This window comes from Hyaena hyaena, unplaced genomic scaffold (genome assembly GCF_003009895.1).
Source record: "Hyaena hyaena isolate Hyena2069 unplaced genomic scaffold, ASM300989v1 scaffold_40, whole genome shotgun sequence".
NCBI lineage: Eukaryota > Metazoa > Chordata > Mammalia > Carnivora > Hyaenidae > Hyaena > Hyaena hyaena.
Genome location: NW_024080672.1, coordinates 2,642,509 through 2,667,771, shown reverse-complemented (window position 1 = coordinate 2,667,771; position 25,263 = coordinate 2,642,509). Strand labels below are relative to the sequence as shown.

The following is a 25,263-nucleotide window of genomic DNA, read 5'->3' as shown; positions in this document are numbered from 1 at the left end:
AATATTATAAATTACATATAAGGGCCTAATATCGAGACTATGAGGAACTTCTACAACTGAGCAACAAAAAACCAAATGACCTGGTTAAGTAATGGATAAAGGATCTGCATCGCCAGTTCCCCAAAGACATATACAGATGGCCAAGAAACCTATAAGAAGATGCTCAACATCACTAATCATGAAAGAAATGCAAATCAGACCTGCAATGAGGGGCGCCTGGGTGGCTCAGTCGGTTGAGCATCCGACTTTGGCTCAGGTCATGAGCTCACGGTTCGTGGGTTCGATCCCGGCGTCAGGCTCTGTGCTGACAGCCAGCTCAGAGCCTGGAGCCTGCTTCAGATTCTGTGTCTCTCTGACCCTCCCCTGCTCACTCTCTCTCTTTCTCTCTCTCTCTCAGAAATTTAAAAAAAAAAAAAAAAAAAAAGAACCACAATGAGATGTCATTTAACATCCATTAGCATGGCAACTATCAAAAAGAGAAAGAAAGAAACAAGCATTTGGTGGGGATGTGGAAAATTGGAGCCCTTGTTCATTGTTGTTGGGAATGTAAAATTGGGGGCAGCCATTATGGAAAATAGTATGGAGTTTCCTCAAAAAACTGAAAGTACCCATTACCACATGATCCAGCAGTTCCATTCCTAGGTGTATACCCAAAAGAATTGAAAGCTGTTGTGTGTGTTTGTTTGTTAATTTTTTATGTTTACTTTTGGTGGGGGGAGTCAAATTGTGAGCAGGGAGGGACAGAGAGAGAGGGAGACACAGAATCTGAAGCAGGCTCCAGGCCCTGAGCTGTCATCACAGAGCCTGATGCAGGGCTCAAACCCACGATCCGTGAGATCATGACCTAAGTCAAAGTTGGACGCTTAACCGATTGAGCCACCCAGGTGCCCCTAAAGCTGGGTTTTAAAGAGATGTTTGAACACCGCAACCCAAATGCTCATTGACAGATGAATGGCTAAAGAAGATGTGGTTTATACATACAGCAGAATCTTATTACAACCTTTCAAAATAAGGAAGTTCTGACACCTGCTACAATATGGATGAACCTCAAAGACATGCTGAGCAAAATAAGCCAGTCACAAATGCACATATACTGTATCATTCAGATGAGTGTCTGAAATAGTTAAAGTAACCAAAATCGTAGAATCAGTCTGTTGCACAACAACGTGAATATGCTTAACGCGACTGAACTGTACTTAAACATGGTTAAGATGATAAATGTAATACTATGTAGTTTTTACTACAATAAGAAGAAAATAGTGTCCATACGTATTCCTCTGCCTTTGGGTTAAAAGGATTTCTCCGCTTTGTGAGTGTCCTTTATTGTAAGACCAGGAGTCTTAGCATGATTTTTGCAGGCTTGATTTTAACATCCTGAGCGCTCGGCATTTCAAGTAATCTCAAATAGCACAAAACTACAGGTTGCTCTGCTCTCCTTGTGAAACTGGAGAGATGACCGGGTTTTTTTTCTTTGTTGTTTTCTTGGTTAAAATACTTCTGTAATTCTTGCTGTGCCACATGGTTTAATCATTTTCAAAAGAGGCTAAAGAAACACCTTGGAGAGTAGATTACAAATCCGCGCAACACTCCCCTCTCCTCAACACTGATGGAAAGTGACGGTGTTGGTAGGGAACGCTTTCTTCCACAAGTTTTTTATGGTAGCTTTTTATGCTTTTATTAAAATGATCAAGTTATCAAACTGATTCCAGGAACTCCAGTAAAATGAAAGGGACATAGAAACAAAAAGGTTCGCGGCTTCCCTGGAAGGTGACATGCCTCTTCGGAGAGAGAGGGAGCCCCCAATTTTTAATACGAGCAGTTTACAACCACTCATGGTTAAATGGTTTATAGGATCCTCTGTAACAAAAGGTGGTCTAATTACTAAGGAGAAGAGAATAATATAGCCGGCTTATTTACAATGTGTGACTTGCTTAAATTATGATCCTGTTAACTATACAAAAATGACGGAAAGCAGAAACATCAGAGCAAATTAAACATTCTGGCTTTTCATTAATGATCTTGAATATAGGAGGTGTGTGCACAAGGTTAATTTTTTTTCCCTTTAAACATCACATGAGGCCTGCCCTCAGAGTGAATCTGCAGTTTCCAGGATTCAGTGCATCAGCTCCTAAACGGGGGGAAAAAATGACAGTAGTTTTTCTTTTCCACAAGGCTACACCAGAATGTTTAGTGTCTGTTGCTAAATCACATGGTAGGGATTCTAAATGCCCAATTTTAGGTGTGACTTCTTTCCTTGTAAGTTCTGTTTTACTCTGAGTTACTTGTTGGTTTTAATTGTCCTTATTTGTGATCTTTATTGATTGGCTGTGTCAGGTATGACCCTCTTTTGGGGCAATCATCTTTGTAAGGAATTTGTGTATGAATCTCAGGATGTTTTTTTTCAGCAGTAGGGTGGGGGGCCTTGTTGGGGAGATGCCATCCTTCTAAGTGAAACAGATGGAGAATATACAAGAGGGACCGAAAACATTTGTATCCACAAGCCAATTTGGGGGAGAAAAATACAGAACTTGACTAGTGACATTATTTATCCTAAGTACATTACATTTATTTAAAATATGACAGTAAGGGACGCCTGGGTGGCTCAGTCAGCCGAGTGTCCAACCTCCTCTGCTTAGGTCAAGATCTCGCAGTTCTTGAGTTCGAGGCCTGCATTGGGGGCTGTCTGCTGTCAGCAAAGAGCCTGCTTCAGATCCTCTGTCTCCCCACCCGCCACTCCCACTCCTTCCCTGCTCACTCCCTATCTCTCAAAAATAAATAAATGGTTTGTTTTTTAAATATTACAGTAAGAATCTTAATTAAAGAGAACACACTGGTGGTTACCACAGGGGAAGTGGGTGGGCAATAGGTGGAATAGGTGATGGGGATTAAGGAGGGCACTTGTGATAAGCTCCAGGTGTTGTATTGAATCACTATATTGTACACTGGAAACTAATAGTATGCTAACTAACTGGAATTTAAATAAAAATTTAATAAGGTAAAATATTACAGTAATTTTGAAAAGACACAGTCATAATGTCTTTCTCACTTAATTGTCCAGAGACTCAATAATAAAAGAAAGCGTATAGAAAATATTATTAACTCCATTAACAAACTTGAATAGCCAACAGAAGGAGAGCACATATTCCCCTCAGATACTCCTTTGACTCAAAGATCGATTATGGACCAGGCCACAAGAAAACCTGTACACGTTACAAGTTAGGTGTCATACGTGGTCCAGGTTCTTCAAATAAGATCCAGCAATACTAGGTGTCAGCGATAAGGACAGCCCTACCCCCACTTAACAATTTGGGAATTAAAAAGAATTTTTTTAAGTGTTAATTTATTTTTGAGAGAGAGGGAGAGAAACAGAGACAGAGGTAATCAACCAGGCCGGAGGGGAGGGGTAGTGGGAGTTTAATAAAATGGTAAAAAACAAAAGCAAACCAAAAAAACCCACACACCTATGGTCAAGTGTTCCTGACAGCATCAGCCTCACCCCTGGCTCTCCTTCTGCGTGACAATTCAAGTCTATACTGTGTATGTCACTACACTTATTGGAATTTCTTATTCTGGATATAATGCTAAAACCTATATAATCACTTCTATGTGTGATAAGTATCAGAAGCAGTCAGTTAAAAGAGATAAAGCTTCAGCTGGGTTGTTTCATTTTTCAGCTATGAATCAACAAAATTGAGTATTTTTTTTCTCTGTGACAGCATTAACTGCATACATGGTATTATGGGAAAAAATACCTCTCACAGTTGCATCACAATCTGTAAAAATAGGAAAGTATAATTGACAAAACATGTATAGGGGACAAACTAAAACGTTACTGAAGGGTAGGAAGAGATGTTAATAAAATGAGATATGTTCCACTTCTGGCTAGCAACTCAGTATTATAAAGCAAGTTTTCTCCAAATTCATTTAACACTTATATGCGATTCCAGTAAAATCCCAATAGAATTTCTTTTGAAAGCTTGGCAAGTTGCTTCTAAAGTTCATTTAAAAGAATAAGCAAAAATGGCCCAGAAATATACTTAAAAAGAAACAATTGTGGGGGATTTGCCCTACTAGATTTTACAGTATGTTAAAGAGAACCTAAAAATAGGTCTATGTGTACATGAGAATTTAGTTTGAAGATAAAGCTTTCAGATCAGCAGGAGAGGATGAGCTATTTCATAGCTATAGCTGACCCTTGAGCAATATGGGAGTTAGGAGTGCCAACCCCCACGCAGTAAAAAGTCTACATATAACTTTAAAAACATTGTTTTTAATGTTTTATTCATTTCTGAAAGAGAGAGAGAGGCAGTGTGAGCAGGGGAGGGTGAGAGAGAGAGGGAGATTCAGAATCTGAAACAGGCTCCGGGCTCCAAGCTAGTGGTCAGCACAGAGCCCGACGTGGGGCTCGAACCCACAAACCGTGAGATCATGACCTGAGCCGAAGTCGGACGCTTAACCAGCTGAGTCACCCAGACGCTCCTACAGAGAACTCTTGATTCCCCCTAAAATGTAGGGAAGACCATGAGAGATCAGGTTTTACTCTGATATGCACTTTGCCAGAGAGATGAACTGCTCTGAGGAGATTAGTGTCACACATGTCTTATGTGAGTTTTTCAAATTGTTGCAAATCTCCAAAGAATTATACAGGGTATTTATTTTTTTAAAAAAACCGGTGTGTAAGGGAATCCATGCAGTTCATACCCATGTTTTTCAAGGCTCAACCGTAGTGTTAATGTCAACTGGCAGTCTCTTTGGGAAAATATATATTTAGATCCCTAGTTCATGCCACACACTACATTTCGAATCTATAAAATTCTAGAAGGAAATATTAAGCAATATATTTTTTATAGTTGTGGGGAATGTCTTTAGAAGCATGACAAGGAGCCCTAGAGTCTTAAAATGTTTAACAAATTCAGTTTTGTGAAATTATGGCAAAAGGAACTATAAATAAAATTAAAGTATATGAAACATCTGTCATAGGTGCAGTGTTGTATTCAGAATTTATAGAGAGCTCCCACAAATCAGTAAGGAAAGACAGTGGAGCAGAAAAGTGTGGGAAGGATATGAAGAATCACGTAAATACAGATGACTAATAAACATCAAAATACCTTCATTCACGATCAAGGAAGATGACTATTGGATTCAGTTTTCATCTATCAATTGTCAAAAATTAAAATGACCTATTGTGTCTCATGTTTGGGAAGCTGTGACAAAAACAGCCTTTCCCTACACTGTTACTGGAAGTTTATGTCTACGTAGCCTGTTTAGGAGGGTCGTATCTATCCAGACTTAAAATATGGCTACTTTTGGGGTGCCTGGGTGGCTCGGTCGGTTGGGCAGCCGACTTCAGCTCGGGTCATGATCTCACTACTCGTGGGTTCAAGCCCCATGTCAGGGTCTGTGCTGACAGCTCAGAGCCTGGAGCCTGCTTCAGATTCTGTGTCTCTGCCTCTCTCTCTGAGCATCCCCCTACCCCTACTTGTACTCTGTGTCTCAAAAAGAAATATTTTTTTAAAAAGCATAGCCACTTTTGACCTAGCAAGTCTATCTACTGCTATGCTGCAGAAATTCATCAGAGCAGTATTTATGTAGAGGAAACTTGGGGGCAGCCTAAATGCCCCTCAGTAAGACAACAGGTTAAAAAAATTTTTGGAGTATTCTTTATATGTAATACCGTGCAGCCGTTAAAATCAAGCCAGTTTTGTTTAATTTGACATAGGTAGATGCCATATGTCAGCCTAATGGTTAAGAGCCCAGGTCTGGAATGGACTTGATATCTATAAGGCTGAGTGATTTTGAGCGGTTACTTAAGTTCTCTAGCATTAGTTGGCCTGTCTATAAAAATGGGGCTCTTTATAGCACTCTCTTCCTAAGGGTTTTGTGGGAAGTAAATGGGGTGGATATTCCACCCATCATGCTGGGCAACTAGTAGGCACTCATTGAGAAGTGGATATAAAACATAGCACAAGCAGCCGCGTATTTGCTGGTCTGTTGAAAAAGTTGGAGAAGGATACTTGTTACAGTGCTGGGAAGTAATTAACCCGGCCGGAGGGGAGGGGTAGTGGGAGTTTAATAAAATGGTAAAAAGCAAAAGCAAACCAAAAAAACCCCACACACCTATGGTTAAGTGTTCCTGACAGCGTCAGCCTCACCCCTGGCTCTCCTGCTTAACAATTCGAGTCTATACTGTATATGTCTTTACACTTACTGGTATTTCTTATTCTGGATATAATCACTTCCTGTGCCCTTGAGTTTGGAATAATCCAACAGACAGGAGGAGGAGTAGAGAAACAGTTAAATCCCAGTTCAGCAGAGCTTTTCTCCAAGTGCCCCTTGTTCCTTTCCTGGCGGCTCCCCTTCATCTGTTATTCAGTATGGGTTGACTTGCTGAGGAAGAAAGGAAGTAGCCCAGCTGGCGTCAGAAGAAAACGTTTTGGATTCTAGGGAAAAGGCTCTGAGGCGCTTAGCCATTCAGAGACATTTCTGTAGACACACTCCCACCTCCCCCATCCCCACCCCACCTTCTTTGAAGAAGCAAAGCCAGTTTCTTTTATGCCTCCCGAATTTTCACCTTCCTCCTTCTCCCAGCCTTTCTCCTTCCTTCCTTCCTTCCCATCCCTTGGGAAAGACACTGGTCTCATCTCCTTCTCAGCTTAAGAGGCTGGTGACCCCTAGCGTCAAAATTCCATCTCTTTTAGACAAATGAGCTCTTTCCCCCTTGCTTTTCCCCGTTGTCGGAAGCATTAAAGGAAAAGCTGAGACTAAATTCCCCGAGAATCCCGAAATGGGTTTTAGATAAGCTTGGGTCAGTCCTTTGCTCAAGTGTGATTGTAATGTCTCTCAGTATGTATCTACCCCCCCCCACCTCGCCCCAACAATTAGACGGTAGGTAGAGACCTAGGAATTCTATGATGATTATAACCTTTTTCATTGTACTGCCACGCTGTTAGTATCACCAGTAAATGACATCGTTTTTTATTACTGTAGGTGCCTCCAGCCATAGATTCAGAAAGGTCAATTTTAATTAAAAACCAAAGAAAAATACATTTTGTGGGTTTTTTTTTTTTTTTTACCTTAGAAGAATAGGTTATTAGCTTCCTTTATAACTACTGCTGTCTGGCAGAACTTTCAGAGAACAAGAACAGACTGTTAAAATTCTTCAGCTGATCACCTTCTCAGCTACGACGGTACCGACACTTTGGAGGAAAGGGGCCCTCATGCCCCGTGCCCGGTCCTTGCTGGAGGGGTCCCATGCATAAGACCTACATCATCCCAAAAAAGTGCCCTTCAATCGTTAGAGCAGAAAAAATTGTAAGACAATCAGGTTGTGCACATCCCATTTTGCAGATGACTCTGAGGACTGCGGGGTTTGCTTGTCTCTGTCCAAGGTCTCTCGCAGGCTGGGAATAAAGAAAAGGAGGTGGAGAGGGGTGTCAGAGGGGAGGAAGGAAGGAAAGATGGACGGACATTCTCACAGGCTAAGAAGGTTCACTTATTTGGGTCTTGAGTGTGATTAGAGTTACAGAGATGTAATTATTTTAAATGAAGTAAAATTCACATAACATAAAATTCACCACTGTAACTACTTTAAAGTGTACAATTCAGAGTAACGGGTATGAAGGGGAGCACTTGTGATGGGCACCGGGTGTTCTGTGTAAGTGATGGATCACGGAGTTCTATCCCTGAAATATTGTACTGTATGTTAACTAAAATTTAAATTTTAAAAAAACCTTTTAAATTTAAGAAAACAATAAGGTGTACAATTCAGTGGTGTTTAGTGCCTTCATAATGTTGCACAGCTATCAGGACTTTCTAACTCTGGAATGTTTCCTCACTCCAGAAGGAGACCCCACCCCATTAAGCAGTCAAGCCCTGTTCTTTCCTCTTCCAACCTTTGGAAACCCCCAGTGTGCTTTCCGTCTCCATCGGTCTGCTTATTCTAGATATTTCATATATGTGGAATCATACACTCTGGCCTTTTGTGACTGGTTTCTTTTACGTACAATATGTTCAAGGTTCATTCATGTGTAGCATGCATCAGTACTGCATTCCCTTTTATGAACGAATAGTATTCTGTGGGGTGAATATACCACATGTTTGTTTATTGATCAGTTCATGAACCTCTACATTGTTTCCACTTTTTGGCTGTTACGGATACTGCCACTCCGAACATTGGTGTACAAGTATTTGCTTACATACTTGATTTCGGTTCTCTTGGGTATATACCCAGCAGTGGAATTGCCAGCCACGTGGTAATTCTGTTCTTCTTGAGAACTCGCCAGGTTGATTTTTGCAGTGGCTGTGTAATATTTTTAAAGCGGTGTTTAACTGACAGTGTGTCTTAAAACAAACACTGGGTTACGGGCCAGGCTGTGAGAACACGAAGACGAATAAAAAGCCATCCCCATCCACAGGTGAATATGCGCACGGAAATGTCGTTGGGCTGGACCTGGTGAAGGGGGTCGGTCTGGGACTTAGGAGAGAGCCGTTCAAGCTCTGGCTTGAGGAGGAAGTGTTAGTCACGTGGGAAGAGAGGGGCTCACGGCACTCGAGCTTCTTGCATGGGAAGAGCACACCTTCTGGGGTAAAGAGGGTAAATGTCTGCCATTAACAGGCAGCCATCTTTCATGGAAGGGTATTTGCTGGCCAGGTTGTCAGTTCCCCAATTTTACTCTTCATTGCTTTCATTACCGACTTAGCTCCCCGTCTTTGTGTGAACCCTCATTCAGTATTCCAGGATACTTCCCGTGGCACTCAGGGGCTTTGTAGCAGTTACACACCCATCTTAACGTTTCTGCAGGATAATAGAACCCCAGGACCTGTCAGATAGACAAACAGATACACTGAGTAGAAGAATATGGTACAGTCCACATGAACCATGCAGGAAAATGGTGTTAACAAAGGTGCTCCCTCCAAGCATAGGTAGAAGAGGCTGTCATTTGGGTTTTTTCTTTACATAAATTAGTGTGTTAGTCTATGTTTCCAGGCTTGGCATACTCTAAGACCCAAACCTCACCCCGATCCATTATGCAGATGCCGCCAGTGCTATTTCCCAAGTGCAAATTCGATCATGTCACACACCCCAGACTCAGAATTCGTGTGTCATCATTTCCGGCAGGGTAACGGTCTCATTCTAGCAGTACCTCAAGGGCCCTCCTCTGTGGCACTGTCAACTGCGTCTTCTCCAGCCTCATCCTGTCCTCTCCTCTCCCCCCTCCCCCTGCCGCCCAAGGGGGCCCCTCGTTCCCAGCCATCATACTCCATCTTGCCTCCTCACATCAGTCAATGCCTTCTTTGAAATGTTATCTCCATCTCCCCACCCTCTTAACCTGATGAACTCCTATGAATTCTTCAACACCCATCCTGTGTGCCTTCAACACATTCTTCCTCTCGGCTGTAATTGTTTACTTCTTTGCCCCCCGAGAAGATTGTCTCTTTCACACACCCAGGACTTTATTTTCACGAGGTGACCCCATCATCTCTGACTGGACTTCTCAACGTGTTTGAAGGCAGCACTTCATAAGATGGTCTAGATTTTTGAACCCAGATTGGAGAGGCCTTATCTCCTAGAGCATGAGAAGGGAGCCATTCCTTGAAAGTCCCATAGCTGTGAAAATTTCCCCTTAGCAGTTTCTCAGAGAACACAGTCATTAGTAGCTTTGGTCGGTATGAGAAATACCATTCCTGAGATGCTTATGGCGGGTTCTGAGGCACTCTCCCTTGCCAGACAGCTATGTTACAGGGTAATTCTCTCCTCTGAGGATTTGTTAATAAAGACTAAGGCGGCCTTTTCCTAATTGTTGGCAAGAACACTCAGAATAAAAACTTTTGGCCCTCATATGTATGATAGTCATAATCCTCTAAATTCAAATAATCTGAAGTATGTAGGTCTTACCCTCAGACTGATGATGCTTAGACACAAAAATGTCTTGGACAGTGTAGAGGCACAATGGAGTGCGATTTCCCTGGCTCTGGAGAGCGGAGGCTTGGGAAGTAGATGTGGTCATGGAATTCTGTGCTGCTGCATAATTTTCTACTTCCGTACGATGTCTGGTTTCATTTTTCCCACGTCTGCGTCACCTTTTTTTTTTTTTTCTTTTAATAGTTGATACCAAATCCATCTACATTCAAACTCGTAGAATCCCAAGTAAGGAAGTGTAACCATTTGGGACAGTCTGCCTTGGAAAGGAGGTGAATTCTCCTTCCTCCCACTGTCAGCCAGCATCAACTCTTACCCTTGCAAACACACACAGACGTGCTCGTAAACTGATATGACCAGCCAGACCCTAGTTCTTGGCGTGTGAAGCACGACTCAGTCTTATGCCTCTCGTTTCCATTACACAACTTCTGTTGCACACATTTTGACGTAAAACGTTGCCACATACACCCAGGTCACTTGTTGATTTGCATTCTGTGAAAGAATTTGTGTCTGTAAGAGCACACTATAGCTGTAAAATAGAAATAATCTTTGTGGTTTCTAATAGCACTCTTTGTCATTAAAAAAAAAGTTTTTAATTAAGTTTCTTTTTGAGAGAGAGAGAGAGAGCACGAGGCAGGGGAGGCGCAGAGAGAGAGAGAGAGAGACAGAGGATGTGAAGCAGTCTCTGAGCTGTTAGCACAGAGCCTGATGCAGAGCTTGAACTCACGAACTGGGAGATCTGTGACCTGAGCCGAAGTCTCACGCTTAGTCTGGACTAAGCCACCCAGGCGTCCCTGAAAGGACTTTCTTAATAGACATTTTTATGACTTACTATATTGAATTTGGGGCATATTAAATTAAATATTGCTTAATTAAAATGAGCATCTAAAACGACGCACAGAATGGGACACAGCTTGTCTGAGAACCACTGTCTTCTACACAATGTGGTCATACAAGGTGGTGTCCTTTCCAAATTCTCCCTTGATCATGTAATTGATATAATTTGTTTTATTAGAACCGTTCTTTTAAGTGGGCATTTAAAACTTTACACGTCCAAAATAGAACTCTTGATCCCCCCTCCCCTGCACAACTCTCTCTGTCACACAACACACTCGTAAGCTCACTGTCTCTCCCCGCCCCCACGACACACCCTTGTTCTTCCCTCAGGCTTCCCTCTCAGTAGGGGACACTCTCCCTGCCCTGTGGCTCAGCCACTGTGACCCTCCTGCTCCTCAAGTGTGCTCAGCTCAGTCTCGCCTTCCCACAGGGGCAGGAGGCATCTCCGTGTCTGAGGCGTTTACCCCTAGGTCCTTGTGTCGCCAGCTTCTGATTTTTAAGACTTGACATAAATAAGTGCTTCCTCCTCCGGGAGGGCTTCCCAAGTCACTCCTGACGATCATATCATCCTTTTACTTTAATATTGTTCTCGGCACTTTTACATGTTGTCTTGTTCATTCGTTGTTTGTCATTTTCCCACCTAGACTGTAAGCCGTACAAAAACAGGACCTTGTTTGTTCCACTCAGAACAGTACCTGCCTGGTGTGTACTTGACCCTCCATAGATACTTGAACGAAGGAGGGAGGGAGTGGGAGGGAGACTGGCATTAGATTTTTCTTAGGAGGAGTTGGAGGGGCCCAGGTAGTATATAAAATGGACGCCTTCCTAAAAGTCGAATTCATTTCTAATGAAATTAAGGTTTTCCTATCGTGTGTAAAGAACACCCTTTGATAATACTTGGGATTTGCATTATCTGGACTCTCAGCATTTTTTTAATGTGTTGGAGTCTTCAATTTGAGCACTTTCTGAAAGGCTAACTTTAATCACATCAGACCTGCCATTTCTACGGGGCTTAGAATAGATTCCAAAATGCCAGAGAACATTAAATGCAAAAAAGCTCCAGTTAATTAATGTTTCAGAATAAATTAATGTTTTCAGTCTGACTTTAACTGACAGGATTAGTGAATTTCAAAGTTAAAACTGCCACCTTTTCCTCATGTCTGTATTTTGTGCGGTATTTAGTCATTCTTGTTATTTACCTCCTTGGGGAAGAAAGGGAGGTACGTACTGAATGTATTTTAAGTTAAAATAAAAAACACATTTGTACTCATTATTCTTAGGAGAAGAGGTTTTAGCATTCTTCAGAACTCGCTTTAGTTACATGATAATTCCTGAATTTGCAAAGTTGGGAGCATATCCTAAGCATGTTTGTTGCTGCGATGCTCTGACAGCCCGAGATGAAGCTCGCATTGATGTACATGGTGTGTCCCAGGGGCTGGCTTGGCTTCTTACATATTTCTCAGTAAATTAATTACAGAATGTTGGTGTGTGCATTGGCCACGGAGAAGGAGGCCCATTCTCATCTTGTCTGATTTATTTCTTGTTTATCCTTGGCTCTTGGACCTTAGGAGAAAATTGGCAAAAACCTGGGGCATGTTTTTCTGATATTTTTTTCTGCTTCCTCATCTCTTCATTTCCTGAGCCTCTTTCTCCCTGCTCTCCCTGTTTGCAAGATTAATATGTCTATCTCATAAGAATATTCCGAGGTAATGAGATGATTGTGTGTGTGTGTGTGTGTGTGTGTGTGTGTCCCCGAGGTAGTGCCTGATCCCAAACTTTTTTAAAATATTGGAATGTTCTCGGATGATTTTGGAGGATTTCTACACTAAGGAGGGCTCGATGTAGCTCTAAGATCTCTTTAAACCTTAAAACTCGATGGTCTGACATTCCATGTACTGTACAATCATGAATCTTTTAAAATTGAATATATAGGGGCTCCTGGGTGGCTCAGTCAGTTAAGGGACCAACTTCGGCTCGGGTCAGGATCTCACAGTCTGTGAGTTTAAGCTCCACATCAGGCTCTGTGCTGCTAGCTCAGATCCTGAAGCCTTCTTCGGATTCTATGTCTCCCTCTCTCTCTACCCCTCTCCTGCTTGTTCTCTCTCTCTCTCTCTCAAAAATAAATAAACATTTGGGGGAAAAAACTGAATATATAGACTGCCTCCCAATTTACCACTGTGGATTAACTTGTTAAAACAAATATTTTACTATGGGAGTATAATCAATCAATGTGCTAAGCAGTAGGTTGTTTTTTTTTTTTTTAATTTTTAATGTTTTATTTATTTCTGAGAGAGAGACAGTGTGAGCAGGGGAGGGGCAGAGAGAGAGGGAGACACAGAATCCGAAGCAGGCTCCAGCCTCTGAGCTGCCAGCACAGAGCCCGACACAGGGCTGGAACCCACAAACCGTGAGATCATGACCTGAGCTGAAGTCGGACGCTTAACCGACTGAGCCACCCAGGCATGCCGCAGTAGGGTTTTAGAGATGAAAGAGATGTATATTCTTCCTTGTTTCACAAAAAGACTTGAGGCAGAGGTAAATGTTCATCATGAATATTTGCTCTTTGGGCATCATGCTTTACATGTACCAGGTACTGACAGTGAGACTGGATGCAAACTGCCCTTGTAAATGCTCAGCAGGTCTTTTGTTTTAATACATGAATATATAATACATGTTTTGTAATTTCTACTTTTTTAAATCAAATCCAGTGGCAGGACAGTTTCCGGGTAATCGAGAAATCTGTGTGGTTGAACTCCAGCTCTCATTTAATCAGGAATTTACTGGACTTAGGAGGTGTGCACATGTTTTCTTTTCTTTTCTTTTCTTTTCTTTTCTTTTCTTTTCTTTTCTTTTCTTTTCTTTTTAGAAGTTTAGTTGATATCTGCAACTAACGCTTGGGAACAAGAATTTCAAACAGAGTTTCACAAGAAATAACAATATTATAGAAAGCAGATGTTACACAGTTTTGTTTTAAAAAAAAGAGAGAGAGATTATCTACACTATTTATAAATGTTTGAAAGAAAATAACAAATTCAATGGTACAGTTTTTATCTTTTCCTTCCTTTATCTAGTCCAGTTATGCAAATAAAATTATATGAATCATTTGCTTAACAAGTTCAAATCTGCATAGGTTCCGATTGTTGGAACCATAAATCCCTGAAAAATGAGTGTTTATCTAGGAGTTGTGTTAATTAATACAAGCACATTAAGAAGTTAGTTTTCTGTTAGGCGTCGTGGAGCCAGCATTCTTCCTTAAACCAGGCCCATTGATCTGGTTTTAAAAGGACAGCTGCAAAGCTCATTGGCTGAGCCTATTTTGGGCCAACGAAATGAAACATGGACACTAACAATATTAGAGTAAGCCCGTTGAAAAAAAATCCACAACACATAAACTTGGCGACTGGGAATGATTATGGCCTTGAGTGATCTATGTGGACGGTCTCGCTGCATGGAAAATTCTCATTCTCCCCACCCTGTGTGTGATGTTGACCTGGTGGATCATTCTAGTTGGGTTTCTCCCCCACTTCTTTGTTTAGTTTGATTTGTAAGAATTAGCTGAGTTTCAGGGTTTTTTCCACTGGAAGAAAAGAGTCTTTTTGTCCCCTCATTTAGAGTTGTGACATTGTGACGTGGGAAGTTAAAATTCCCAAATCTCTGTCTGTTCCTAACCAAGCACCGTCAGTGCGCATGCAACCTGAGGAGAGAAGAAGAAGAAACGAGCAAGAGTTCTGGGGAGGGCTATAGTTAGCAGACATTGGTGATGATTTCATTCTCCACAAATGGAGTGAACTAGCTGGCAAAAGTTCCATGTCGCTGGCGGTGTTCCTGGAGATTTGAGAGTTCATTTATAAGGCTTGAATTAAGGTAACCTCTCCATCCCACCTCACTCTCCACACTCCATGAGCCTCTGCATAAGAATTTAGAAAGAGAGTTCCTTTTGACCAGGTGTGGTGACCTGGGCCCCTTTCTTTAATGAAATGAAGATAAAAGGAATAGACACAGACAAATAAAAATGGAAAATTCCTTCCCTTTCTTTCAGATGAAGAAACTGAGGCTCTGGGAAGTTGAAGTGACCTATCTGAAGCCACACAACTAGTTACTGAATTCGGGAATGAGACTCTGACCTCCTCCTCCACTTTCATCTCAGAGCCTCCCCCTCTCTTTTCCTGAATCATTTTCAGAACAGTTTCTACGAACCATAAAACTCCGCCGAGGCCCAAATGTGTTGAAGCCCTCGCAGTGCCGCCCACATCAATCACTGAAGAACTGCTTGAGAATTACACTGAAATTGGCTTCATTAGTCTGGACAGATTCTTTCTCGCTAAGCAGATCCTTTAGATAGTTTCTTGAAATTCCTCAGTTTTGGATCTTATTGTAGAATTCACTTGCAAGAAAGCATGATATTTGTTGCGTCTGAGCACATCTAGTCTGGCTACTTTGTCTTACAGTCGTAATTGTGTTTTAGCCAGAGGTAGACAGAAGGTAAGCAAGGTCTGCGTGTACCCAAAGGAAACCCTCAGCAGGTTGATTTTCTCCGCGTGCCCTACCGAGGACTTGCTCAGCTGTGTGCTCTTGTCACCCGCAGGTCTAGAATCTTCCTAAAGTCACTTGGCCACCGAACTGTGCCCATAGGAGGGTGGAAAGAAGCTATTTGTGTCTGCTGGCTCCTGCTATACCTGAGGAGGTACATCTGTTCTTTAGGAGCAGATGATCTGTTACAGGAGTTGCTAGGATGTTTTCCGTCTTCCATACAGCTATGGATATTCTTTCCAGATGCTTCTCTCTATTCCTGACTGTACCGCCCTACCGCCTCCAGGAACACAGCCTCACCCCCAACACGCCACTCCCCAGAGTGTCAGAACAGAGTTCAATTCTCTAGGTGCCTGATAAAGGAGGGCAGGAGCCACCGGCCTGCATTGTGAAGGCGCTTTTCCTCCCCCTGTCGGGCAGGCCCTAGAATAACATGTCTACCATGAAAGCCAGAACTTCCTGTGACTAATATTCTTGAATAATATAAATGTCCCTGATAAACACCATGAGCCCATAAGAAGACGTTTCGCTTCAGAAGGGTAGATATGTTTCAGTTTGTTACCATGTCAGTGGCCTATTCATAAATATTTATCAAGCAGACTCCAATCTGGAGTTCATTCCGGGCTGTACTGTTCTCTCGGTGGACCTTAGTGCATAAAAGAATCGTAGTTATTGGCAGAGAGCGACATGCTAAAACCACTGGTTGAGGACTTTTTTTTAACTTTTATTTTCCCCCATCGACAAAGAAATGGTTGTAATTCTCTGAGTAAAGTTGCAAAGGTCCTTAGTGATCATCTCACATACATGTACTTATAAGGAGGCGAGAGGGATTCAGTTTGACTCTGTATGTTACATGGTTAGATGGAAAGATAATCTTTTTGCAGAATTGTGATAAATACACATCCACGTGGTTAAAGACGTTTGGCGTGACAATCAGATTTAATTTTCCCTTTTTTCTTTATTTTTATGTGTTTACTCTTGCACATGCCTGTGGTCTGTTCTTAGAGTTTCCGTTGCTATTACTTTAGATATTGGTATCGAGAATTACTCAGGACAACACTTGAGTGCTTTGGTGGTGGGTGAAACCCAGAAGGAAAATGTAGCATCAGATTATATATTTTTTTGACTTACATGTTGTCATTCTCTGTACTCGCTAAGGAGCACAGGCTAACAATTTCTAAGCAGCAGGTCATAACTTCTCTCTCTACTTTATCTTCCAGTTTATGCCTCCTGTTCCCTCCTTCCCAAAGATAAAAACAAGAAACAAAATCAACAATTAGGAAGAGGAACTCTAGGCCTCACTTGAGTGGCTCATTTGCTTTTAAGAGTTTAATTTCTCAGGAAACGTTTTCTTAAAAAGTTAGTTTTGATGATGCCCTTTATAATCTCTTAAATTTCTTGGTTTTTTTTCCTGATTTTTTACTTTACTTGAGAGTAATACCACCCTGATCTTTTCCAACTGCTTGACAGCTTAATTGGGTCTACGTGTCTATAATATTGCAATTTGAGGACAGTAACTGGTTAGCCCTCAGGTTCTCTGCTTCTTGTTGCAAGTTCCCCTGTCTTACCCGCTGTGATCATATTTCATTAATATGACCCAGGCTAGTACCAAAAAAAAAAAATCATACTTTCTTTGTAGAAAGTCATGGCATGTTTACCTTTTATTTAATAACAAATTCCTTTCTGAGTGAGTAGGGGAAGGGTGATTTCTCTTTTGGTATTTCCTACGGTTCCTTGTTTCTGTTAAGGGGGCTGTGGCATCATTTGTGTATTGTTCCAGACAGATCATGGCATTTGAATTCAGAAGACCTGGATCCAGATTCCAACTTGACCACACACCTGGGTGTGGAGCATTGGCCAATGACTTTCAAGATTCGGCCTCCATTCTTTTCATCTGTGAATGAAAGGAAAGGCGAGTTTGCCTCTGTTGTAAATCCTTTTTGGAATGGGGCAGGGTTAGGTATAATGAGAATATCTTCCTTACAAGGTTGTCATGAATATCACATGCTACGTGACATAAATCATAAATTACTGTATATATGTCACCTATCTTCTTTCACATTCAGTTTTTCAGTGGTAACTGACCACCTTTAAAGACTGCCTGCTCATATTCACAATGATAAGCAGTGGGATATACTTATTTGGTCACAAAAGAAACCGAAAGTATTTCTTTGTGCTTCAAAACGTTCTTCCCCCTGCTGTTTGTTTTAAAGGCAATAGGACCCTTGTGTGCAAAGGCCTTGGCTAAAGGGAGGAAAATCTCCCCTTAACTCAGAGAACTCATCAACATTGCCCTGGGGTTGGACTTGGTTTTAGACGCTTTTTAGTAAAAACAGAATTATAGTTTCTCAGTTCATTGAATCAGTCACTTAAAAAAAAGATCTATATCAACTTCATCTACGTGTGTGGTTTGTGTTTTGCCTCGAAGTCGTAGAGCTCAGACTAATTTGAAATTTATATTGTTGTGTTTTATTTCAGATGGTCAAGTGAAAGAGAATCCTTTTATAGATTGGTGTTCTTGGTATTCTTATACATCAGGACTAGCTGATTTTAAAAAGAATTCAAAGTCCCTGTAGAGTATTGTAATTATACATTCAGAAATCAGGGCTGTTTCAACATCAGGAAGAAAAGAGGTAAATTCTTGCAGTTTGGCATTTGAAAGAATTCCATCAAGCCCTGGGGACAGCATTAACCATGTAGCTGGTGTATCCTTGACTTTGTCACTAGGTTGGAGGGAGTGCTCTGTGGTCACATTGTAGTAATTCCCCTAATCTCAGGGCTCCAAGCCCTCGCTGCTCATTAGTAGAATGTCCTCTCTTTTTGAGGGCTTCTGCTCGCCCAGATAACCTGGTGTCCCCCAGATAACGTTGCAGCCCCGGGGTCTCTAAGGCCAAGCCAGTTCTGGGTCCCCTAGTGTCTTATAAATAATCAGAACCACCGGCTGCCGTCACCAGCCCTCTTTCCTCTGTCCCCTGCCACTTTACCAGTCTCAGGTTTATATTCCATACCACCCAGCAGGCTCCACATCTAGAGTCTGCAACTCCTGGGAAATGTGTTCACCTCTGTGAACTTCTCATCCCATAATAGAAGTGCAGTCAACGCCTGAGCAGCCTCCTGGTTTTCACTTCTAGTCACCGTTTTATCAAGTAAGCACCAAGTACTTTCCTATGTTGTGGGGGTAAAAATGGAAAAGGTGAGCTAAAGGCTTATCATCTAGTGTGCTTCCGTGACTAATATAACCCACACATAGGTAGGTCCCGGGCTACATGCAGTGTGAAAGGTGTTAACAGTAACGTTTTCAGAAAATAAAGATGGAGGGGCACACGGGTGGCTCCGTTGGTTGAGTGTCAGTTGATTGACTTCCGCTCAAGTCATGATTTCATGGTCTGTGAGTTCAAGCCCCGTATCAGGCTCTGTGCCAACAGCTCGGAGCCTGGAGTCAGCTTCGGATTCTGTGTCTCCCTCTCTCTCTCTGCCCTCCCCCACTCATGCTCTGTCTGTCTCAAAAATAAATAAACATTAGAAAAGTTAAAAAAAAAAAAAAAGATGGAAATGTCCTCAGAAGTGCTGAGCACACACCTGTATCTTAGATGCTTAGCATCGTGGGTGGAGCTGACGAAAGGTGCCAGGCATGGCATGGGAGGCAAGGAGACGTGGTAAGAATGTGTGTTTGGGTTGCTATAGCCCAAGAATGCGCCCTTTGTGATCACGCTCCCTTCTTCCCTGCTAATGACACTCGCCAGGTTGTAGAGTCTCCCCATGATCAGAATCATCCAAACTCCGGTTTTAAAACTTCAGTCTCCTTGTGTTGGCTCTGAGATCTCGCCCACAATGCATGAAGCACAGAGGCAGTTCTGTTGCTTCAGGGATAGCTTTACCTCATATTCTAAACATACCAGACAGATTCTCGTTAAAGTGCTGGTCTGATTTCACTTATCACAAACACAGGAGGAAACCCGATCGGTGAATGAGGTAGCGGGCCAGGCTCTTCGCAAGCTGTTGTCCACCCTAACAAAATAAAATGTGCTGTTTACAAACACACGAAGGCCGAGAATGCTTTCAGCAGAGCACAGCTGGGCTTCCTTTCTTCTTTCTCTTTCATCAGTTCCCAAACTTAGAAGATGTATTTATTTTCTGTAGTCCTTACAAAGAATGCCCAATAACCCTTTTTAAAAATTTTTCAAGTGGCCTGTCTATGTATTCTGTTCTTGTCTAGTTCTTCTCAATGCTTGTTTTCTTTCTTTGGTTTCTATTCAAAACATGGAAACTCTTTATGGATCCTTACAGAGAAGTCACGGTGTCCATGTGCGGGTTGAAGAAGAGGGAAAGGAGAAGATGAATGTGTAAGCATGCGGTAGGAGGGGAGGGGGCGAGGGATCATGCTGTAAGTAGTGTATTTCACAGATTTTATTTTTACAAGTGCGGGATAAACTTATACACAGGCCGTACTCAGAGCGTACTTGGAGATATGTCGTAAAGATTAGAGAACCAGCCCCCAGTCTTCACTTATGGGTATGTGAGACACTCCCAAGTGCTCTTGGAGAAGCAGGGCCTCCCACGTGTAGGAAGAGCATCCGCATTCTCCTGTTGCAAGTTCCCCCATGATGCAAAGCCAAAACGCCTGCCTCTCCCCAGACGATCTTTATCAGAGAAAACAGGCCCAGTTTCAAAGCGAAAAAGTCATACATTCACACACATATGCATACAAATGGTGGACTCTCCAGTACAGCGTCTGTGATGAGGGTGAGGTCTCACTGGGTCATTCTTCGCCCTGCTTTCTGCTTCCCATCCTGAGAAGCTGTCAGGGGCTGAAGGGTGTGGTATTTGGAGGGGGGTGTCTTCCCACAAAATGCCTTCTTATTCTTCTGCCCATCATCCACTCACCATCCATCATCCCTCCCTGCGTGTTGTTGTTGTTTTTTTAAGTTTATTTATTTATTTTGAGAGAGAGAGAGAAAGAATCCCAAGTGTTCGATGCAGGGCTTGAACTCATGAACTGCAAGGTCATGACCTGAGCTGAAGTTGGGTGCTTAACTGACTGAGCCACCCAGGTACCCGCTCTGTGTCTGTGTTTACTTTCTGTGAACGTTTGCTGTGCATGTGGTCACACAGGCAGAAAATGCCATCGCAAAGCTCCTCCCCTCTTGCCCGTTTTGGCCTCTGAAGTCCCTTCTTCAGAAAGTGTGATTCCTTTTTCAGGATCTAATGAATGAAGCTGCCATCATTAGAGAAAGGATAGAAGGGAAGGTGGACCTGGGATTGGTGTCTTTATAGCTCTCAAAGGCTCCACCTTACCCATTGGAGGAATTGAGGAGATATTTATGGACCTGGTAGATGTAAATACACTTTACATATAGCAACCCAGCTCTGCCAGAAAGAGAGGTATGCTGGGTAATTAAAGAGGTGCCAGTGAACTCTGGTCACTTTTCATGATAACTTGCCCTTCTTCGTATGACACGTAACATGAAAATGAAAACAAGTAATATATTCATCTGGATATATCATAAGAAGGTTCGTATCCTCATCATGGAAACAGTTTAGGTCAGACTTGACAATCGTCTTCATAAATGTTTATGAAATTTACTATTGGTCAGGACCAAAATAGAAATGAAAACTTTTACTCTCTTCTCCTCCTAAACCAAAAGAGAGGGAGACAGTATTTAAAGGTTAAGTTTTAAAAACCAACACAAAAATATGAGAAAACTATTTGAAAGTCAAGATGGTGACTGACGACCTGTACTTCACATTGTAAATAGCAGAAAGGTCCATTGTAACTCATGCACTTTTTTTAGCGCTGGAAGTCTCAAACTGACAAATAGATAATGTGAAACTTACAAGACCTTCCTCCCTTCCTTCCAAAAAGGATGAAAGCCAATACTTGGAAGTATGGACAGCACTGACTTAGGCAGCGTTCTCTGTAACAAGTCTACTGACCTTGGAGATCTACCTGCACAAGACATCATTGCTTTTCTGCGGAAGGCACCGCTATATCTTGGGTGGTGTCGTTAAGCTCCATAACTGCGAGAGCCAGACTGAAATTTTCCAAGTCTCTCCTTTTGGCAGTAAACTCGCTGCAGAAACATCTTCAGCGTACAAGACATTTTAAAACTGTTTATCTCTCACTCCTGTCCACATTGATTTGTTTGTACTCCGTGCCTGCCTTCCACAAGCCTGTAAAATTTCGGCTGCACGACAGTCAGGGCTGAGGCTGCATTCTATATATGTATATTTAAACTGAACACTCCTCTTCATTTCTTTTAAAAACATTCTCTACCTTGTGCCAACCATGCAGAGGGCTCTCATTCCTTCTTGGTTTGCTCAGATTTAAATCTAGGGATGCAAAACCCACAGTGTCCCTTGTCCGTGATCTCTGAATCTCATGCTTTTACATCCTGTCGTAATGTAGTCAGGCTCCATTATTGTCTTGCTGTTTGTTAGATCTTGAAAGTAAAAGTGCTTTAAACTGGATATAACCTGAGGTCGGCGCTCCCACCAACGACGGCCCTGTCCCACTGCCTTTATCGGACTTTCAAGGAATATGTGCTTTACTTAGACTCAGTCTTCCAACTGACCTTGTGATCTTCTCTCCACTTAGAAATGAACTCCAGTCAGTACTTAGGTAAACATATACTTCTCCGCCTTGCCAGCAAATGTGGTTCTGATTACTTCAAATGAAAATAACAAAAGTGACATCACTTTTTTTTTTTGCTTTTGTACAATTAACTTGTAAAAGGTTAGAAAAGATCTGAACACAAGTTGAAAAATAATTATGTCTCGTTGCCTCAGATTTTTAAAAAAATGGTTCTCATTTCATATAGTACCTTATTTCCATGGCATTTCGTAGATTTCCCCACTGTAGTCTTCCACTCTCTGCTTAGGTATTTCCATGGTCTGCAGCCTTTTTTATCCTCCAGGCGCCTGCTTAGGGTACAGAAAGTCAGCATCTGCCTTTAACTTCCGAGATGAGCCCAGTATGCTCTGTTGCGTATATGTGATAGGTGATTATTTGAGAGGATTTTTAGAGGACTTTCCTTTTCATCTGTTAGCAATTCCTAACAACAAAAAGAAGTGTCCTGTATCAGATACTCACTCTCGATCGCACTGCCTCATCATCACCCACTTGCCTTCATTCTTAGAATATTTCATAAGTTTCTGCCAAAGTTTTCTGAATAAGACATTGCCATACTATTTAACAGTCTAGCATAAAAATGAATGGCTGGTTTTATAGGAGGTAACTTTGACTTGGCAGGACATCGCAAGAGATAGTCCTAGGCTGGGAACAGTTTTCCTCACGGGGGCCATCCTCTGAAAGGATTCAGCAAAGTCCCTTGAATTACTCCAACCCCTACCAGTGAAAGAATGAAAGGAGAGCATTTCAGGAACATGGATATTAACAAAAGATGTTTGCATCATGCTTTGAGTTAGATATATTGTTTTAAATCCTTCCCCAAATAATTTTTTATCTTACTATGTAGAAATAAAGGGGCACCTGGGTGGCTCAGTTGGTTAAGCTCAGGTCATGGTCTCACGGTTCTTGAGTTCAAACCCCACATCAGGCTCTGTGCTCACAGCTCAGAGCCTGGAGCCTGCTTCAGATTCTGTCTCTCCCTCTCTCTCTGCCCCTCCTCTGCTCATGCTCACTTGCTCATGTGCTCTCTCTCTCAAAAATAAAATAAACATTAAAAAAAATTTTTTTAGTAAACCAACTTGACAATAAACTATTTAAAAAAAATTTTTTTTTTAAATAAACAAGCGTGATGGGCACCAGGCAGGCTCAGTTGAAAAGGCACGTGATTCTTTATCTTAGGGTTGCAAGTCTGAGCCCCTTGTTGGATGTAGAGGTTATTTAATAAATAAGCTTTAAATTTTTTTTTAAAAACACCTGAGCAACTCATGGGTTTTTATGTGCCCAGAAAGCTATCGAAAGTGAAAATTCTTGCTTTAAGTTAAAATTTTCCATTTTATTTTCAAGAAGTATAGTTCTCACTGTTTGTTATTCATCTCTTCCCAACTAGAATGGAAGGTCCATGATGGCTTGGATTCTTTGTATTTTTAGTTCACTTCTGCATCCCTGTCACCCTAAATGATGGCTGGCATTTAATAGACACACTACATATTTGTCGTATGAATGAGTGAGTGATTGCCTAGCATTATTCACCAGCACTTGATAGAGTTGTTAAGGCAAAGGAGGTTTTCCAAATGAGATGGCAAATTCTGTCATTATGTGTGATAATTATCTGCACTGATATTATTACACTAATACCAACTACTATAGGAACCTTAAGAATACAGCCATAATGTGGTTTGTACCATTTTGGAAAGTAGCAATAACATGGTTAACGTAAGTCCACAGATAATATTCAAGTGAACTCTTTGGTCCTCATATTTTTCAAAATCCTTCTGCTTAAACTATAATAGTTTTAAGGAACAATCATTTGAGCCTATGCTGGCCTTTTTTTTGGAGAAGGCAACAAGCAATAAAATACCCGAAGGTTAAGGAAAAAAAAGGGATGGGGGCACCTGGGTGGCTCAGAAGCATCTGACTTCAGGTCAGGTCATGTTCTCACAGTTTGTGGGTTCAAGCCCCACGTCAGGCTCTGTGCTGACAGCTCGGAGCCTAGAGCCTGCTTCAGATTCTGTGTTTCCCTTTCTCTCTGCCCTCCTCTGCTCATACTCTGTCTCTCTCTCTCTGAAAAATAAATAAACATTAAAAATTTTTTTAAAAAAGGGATGATGATGACTCAGGCAATTTAGATTTGGCCAAATAATGTTACTTTGCAGAGTGACCTCTGATATTAGGTTGTTGGTTCATATTGAACTTGGGCCTCTTTTGATGAAGGTCATTCCCAAGGCCTTTGCAGTTCCAGAGACCAAATTTTCAAATAAATTGGCAAATATAGAGAGTAAACAAAATTCCATTGTAATGTCTTTGCAATCAACTGGATTTTATAATGTAATATGCTCAGTTTAGAAATAGGCTCCCCCCCCCCCCCCCCCCCACTCAGAGATTAATTTGGAGGCTTTATTGTGCTTGTGCAGGCAAGGGCTGACACCCCTGTCTCACAGCTTCACACCCCATGCTGTAGGGAAAGAAAACACGCATTGGGGCTGAATCCCAGCCTCCTACCAATTACATGGCATTACCTTGGATGAGTCATTTGCATTGATGCCCCCTCGTTAAGTCCTTAGCTGTAAAAAGGAAATGCAGTATCTGCTTTGCAGAGTAGTTACGAGGATTAACGGAGATCGTGTAAGTACAGAGCCTGTTGTAGGGTAGGTCCTTGAAGACATCCTTGCTGCGCACCTTCCTCTTTACAGTGTAAGGTTTATGTTTGCCGCGGATTGAAGTCCTGAGGGAAAAGTGTTCTTCCCCACACCCTCCACCTCCATTACCATTTCTCTGTTCTTTTTTTTTCTTTGAGTTTATTTGTTTAAGCAATCTCTACACCTAACTTGGGGCTCAAACTCACAACCTTGAGATCAAGAGCTTTACGCTCTACCGACTGAGCCAGCCAGGCGTCCTGCAATTTCCCTGTTCTTCAGGAGCCCTGGCGTGGAGTCAGAGGCAGCGTCTCCTACACTTTTGCATTTCATGGGCCAGTAAAATTTTATCCAAAAAACTGTATCAACATACTCATGCTAACTTCTTTTGTGTCAGTAAAAGACTTTAAAAAACAGTACCACCTAGGGGCACCTGGGTGGCTCAGTTGATTAAGCAGCCAACTTCGGCTCTGGTCATGATCTCACAGTTTGTGAGTTCGAGCCTCGTGTCAGGCTCTGTGCTGACAGCTAGCTCAGAGCCTGAAGCCTGCTTCCGATTCTGTGTCTCCCTCTCTCTGACCCTGCCCCACTCACTGTGTCTCTCTCAAAAATAAACATTAAAAAAATTTTTTTAGGGGCGCCTGGGTGGCTTAGTTGGTTAGGCGTCCGACTTTCGCTTAGGTCATGATCTCGCGGTTCGTGGGTTCGGGCCCTGC

The 25,263-nt window shown here is 42.0% G+C and overlaps 1 protein-coding gene across 1 annotated transcript in view; it reads left to right on the top strand.

Annotated features, from left to right (window-relative positions):
- The window catches only part of JAZF1 (JAZF zinc finger 1), a 346,073-nt gene that overhangs the window by 135,662 nt on the left and 185,148 nt on the right, over window positions 1-25,263 (top strand). The window lies entirely within an intron of this gene.